The sequence below is a fragment of the Gopherus evgoodei genome, chromosome 13 (assembly GCF_007399415.2).
Source record: "Gopherus evgoodei ecotype Sinaloan lineage chromosome 13, rGopEvg1_v1.p, whole genome shotgun sequence".
NCBI lineage: Eukaryota > Metazoa > Chordata > Testudines > Testudinidae > Gopherus > Gopherus evgoodei.
In genome coordinates, this window is record NC_044334.1 from 4463904 (window position 1) to 4467894 (window position 3991).

The window sequence follows — 3991 nt, forward strand, 5'->3', positions numbered from 1 at the left end:
ACGAAGGGCTATAGAAACGTCAGGTAAGCCACAGACAATATTGTGTGTGTGTGTGTGTGTGTGTGTGTGTTTGTCTGAGTGTGAGCATGTGAGAAAGGGGGCACTGAACAGCCCAGACAGATGCATACCATAAAAAGCTAAGAGGTGAGAGGTTGAGTCCACCCCTTGGAGATTTTAATCTGTGGTTCTAGGGCAGGTGAATATCTCAGTGCTGATGCCACAGCGGGGCTTCATTTGCCTGGTGGAGGGAGTGAGAAGACCCAAGCAGCTAAGTAGAAATGCTTGTTTTCCTTTCCAAGCAGGTGGTGTTAGTGGAATTTACCAAAGTAACTTGACCGAGCAAAGCAACATCTGCCTACTTTCTGGCTACGCCAAGTCTCAGATAGACACTGAAATTAACCAGATATGAAAGTGGCAGGATCTGTAGTGTCCTTGGCACTGAGATGCAGGCTGCAGAGACCTCATCTCTGTGCGGTGCAAAACATATGGCTTTTGGTGTGGGTTGAGGGGTTACTGCGCCCTCCAGGCAGGCAACACCTACTTTAAAATTCTCCCTGTTCTATCTCAGCACTAATTATGCTGGCTGCCTGTATTTACGAGACCGTAATGTCTTAAGAACACAATCTGCTGAAGCCAGTGATTGATTGATGCCTTGTTGTGCCCTTGAAAAGAGCTCTCCGGCTGAGCTGAGCAAACTCTGTGCTTCTCTCCGTGCTACTGGGCTGCCCCTTTCTATAGGGACAGTTCTGTTTCCTCCAGGATGAGCCACAGAGCTGCTGCCGGGGAGACAGACACAGGCCTCTGAGCACCATCCATGGTTCTGCAGGAGGGGGCAGTATGTTACACTGGGGAAAAGACTCCCAAGGGTGATTGGGGAAGCGGCTTTGCTGGAGACATTTAATTCTAGGCTCATGATTCAGAAAGGCAGCTCCAACCCTGTGCATCTAGAGCAGGGGAGACATGAGCAGCCCCTTCAGGCACCATGCTGCCATGGGCTGGGCCCCCCTGAGGCTGTGGAGGGGCCCCAGAATGAGTCAGTGCAGCTCCCAGCTCCTTGATTTCCAATGTGGCGTGAGGTTCTGCAAGTCCTGCTCCCTGAATGCCTGTGGCGCCCGAGGAGAAGGGCTGAGGGAGAGGGCAGGTTTTGGGGGGCGGGCTCCTTCCAGTACAGAGCCGCAAGGGACAATCCCACCTTGGCTTTTGTCCCTTTAAATATAGAGCATCCCCTGACGTCCATCCCCTTATTAGGCAGTGGGGGCAGAGTTTCAGACTCCACCCTCAGGGGAGGGGGCAGGACTCAGCACCCACTTAGCAGTGACAAGGGCACTGCTGCAGGTGAGAAGTCCCTGTTCAGGATTTTAGCCTTCCTTTGGGACCATGCAGTCCGGCCACAGCCCTTGGGTAGCTTTGGACCAGGATAACACCCCTGGAGAACAGCAGCACCCAGAGGTCTCCTCAAGCTGGAATGCCAAGGGGACAGGAGGGCTCGTGTTCCCAGTGAACGGTTGTGCTGTACATTTTAGACTGGAGGCTGATCAGAGTTGGGACATCTTAGTGCAAAGTGCGGTGTAAATTTATGGCCACATAGATGAATGTGTGTTCATGTAAGCAGATATCTGTCCATACATTTGTGGCCATAACCCAGGAGTTTTAAAAACAAAACAACCACCAAACAGAAGTGAGCGACTGGTGATTTTTAAAGCACTGACATTTTCTATCTGATTAGCCACCCAAGGCAAATCTAATGCAGCCTTCTTACACCAGGGCATGAATCTTCAATCCTCACTTGTGCAAGGTGACAGCTCTGCGCAAGGACTGTGGAATCAACCCCATTGCCTTTTGTGGGGTGGGAAGTCTAATGCAAGATGCATGTCTGTGTCTACCCAATGCCCTGTCACCGGGTGTATATCCTAGCTGTAAGGCACTGGAAGTATTAACTTGTAAGCACATTGTAATCTGCTATGAATTTCAAAGAGATCTCCAAGGTAATAGCATTACTAGATGAATGGGAGGAATAGGCGAGTGTTATTTGCTAATATTATTTTTGACTCTAACAAGCTTTTAATCTAGATAGGGCCAAATAATCCACAGAAATCCCTATATCCCCCTTCAAGTCCAATAGAAGCAAAATTATTTGTTGGTCCTTGATGATAACTTCTTTCTAATCCTCCCCAACTTTTCTGCAGCATGAAAAGCTATGGTTATTGAACTGGGGAGATGAAACCGAGTTGCGCTGAAATATTTATGGATGTCAGTGAATTTTATCAGGCCAGCAAGAAGGTCTTTTACCCTGGGGCCTGTGTATGCAGCAACTCCATTTTCATCCTTGGTTTTGTATAAAAGATGCATGATGACAGTGGTTTAAACACGGTGCTCAGAGAGGGTCAACACTTTATTGATTTGGGAGTATTGTTTATCATTTGTGGGCCTGCATTTCGAGCAGCTTCTCTGACATGGGCCTCGAGAGAGACAGAGAGACACACGTTTCTCTGTGACCTTCCAGAACCCGTAGGTGATGTGTCTTTACCTCTGGCCTAGATGCAGGAATTTTCACGGGTGAAATCTATGACCTGTGTTATGCAAGGTGAGAGACTAGATGATCATAATGGCTCCTTCAGGCCTTAACTTTTATTGTTATTGTTTATTATACCTCAGCTGAAACATTGTCCCAGGCCATGTTCAATACACATTTTCTATCTCTATCTCTTCATTTCTCCATGGCAAGTGGTCTGGCTCAATCTGGCTGAGGCAAGGCCTGGGACGTGGTTCAGTCCCCGCTATGCTACGTCCAGGTTGAACGGTTGCGCCTGGGGCCCCTGATGTGGTACTTCCTGTGAAGAACACAACTGGGCTGCAACCCTATTTTAACATGGGGGGCTGAAGGGCTTGTGGTTACAGCTTCTCAGCATTGGAATATGTCCCCTGAGGTACATCCACCATGGAAAATTCATAAGCGCAATTGCAACTCCACCGGAGAAAGCAGCAGATAGTGTGGGCAGGGCACAGGTGATTTTACCTGTGTGGCACCTGCCCCTAATGGCTGGGATGGTGTCTCTGGAGATGCCCTCCTCGTGGGTGGGTTCCCATGCTGCCCAAACCTCAGCCGGGAGTGGCCTGCTTGTTGGCAGATCAGCAGGGACGGGATGGTCTAAGCACAGGCCTGGGAGCCAGGAATGGGTTGTTTAAACCCTGGCTCCGACCCTGCTTCTTTGTGTGGCTTTAAGCCAATGGCTTAACCTTTCTGCCTCAGTTTGCTGGTCTGTTTCTAAGCCTGTTGCTCGTCTGTTGTTGTGGCCTTTCGTAATGCCCTGCTCCTCTTTAGTGTATCCCACCCTCTCACTGAGTTAATCAGGCCTGTTTAGAAAGATTGGGTCATCCGATCAGGGAGCATGTGTGATCCACAGGGCAGTGAGACTATCAAATTTGTCGCTAGCAAGAACTCAAATTTAGTCGTCGCGGTGGAAAGTTCACGGGCTGCGATTGGTTTGCAGGAAACATGCATCGGACGGTTGCTAACAGCAAATCAGCTGGCTCAAGCCAGAAGGCTGGCTCCTCTGCTGGTGTATATCGACATGCCCCCTCACAGTCAGAAGAGAGGGTGACCTTTGCTGAGCAAATTGTTCACCTGGCCCTGCTCTGGGGAAAAGTGTGCAGTATTTCGAAGGACCAAAGGGGGTCACTGCTGCTCACAGAAATCCAATGCACAGCAAGCTGATCCTGTGATCCACAGCCATCAGCTGGTGAGGCTGCTTAGCATCCTTCTTAGGAGGTATCAATGTACTCTGAGCTAAATCCACCTGGAGACAGAGGGCCTTGTTAACCTGTAATGTGGTGATTACTGAGTTAGCAGGAAGCATGGTCACATTGTTATTATATTGAAATAGCCAGTGACTCTATATCTTTGCATAATTGAGTTAAAATAATATTTACAGTTCAGCTGAGAATTTGAGGAGTGGGGGACCATATTCACTTGGCAGTTCTGATTGGGTAG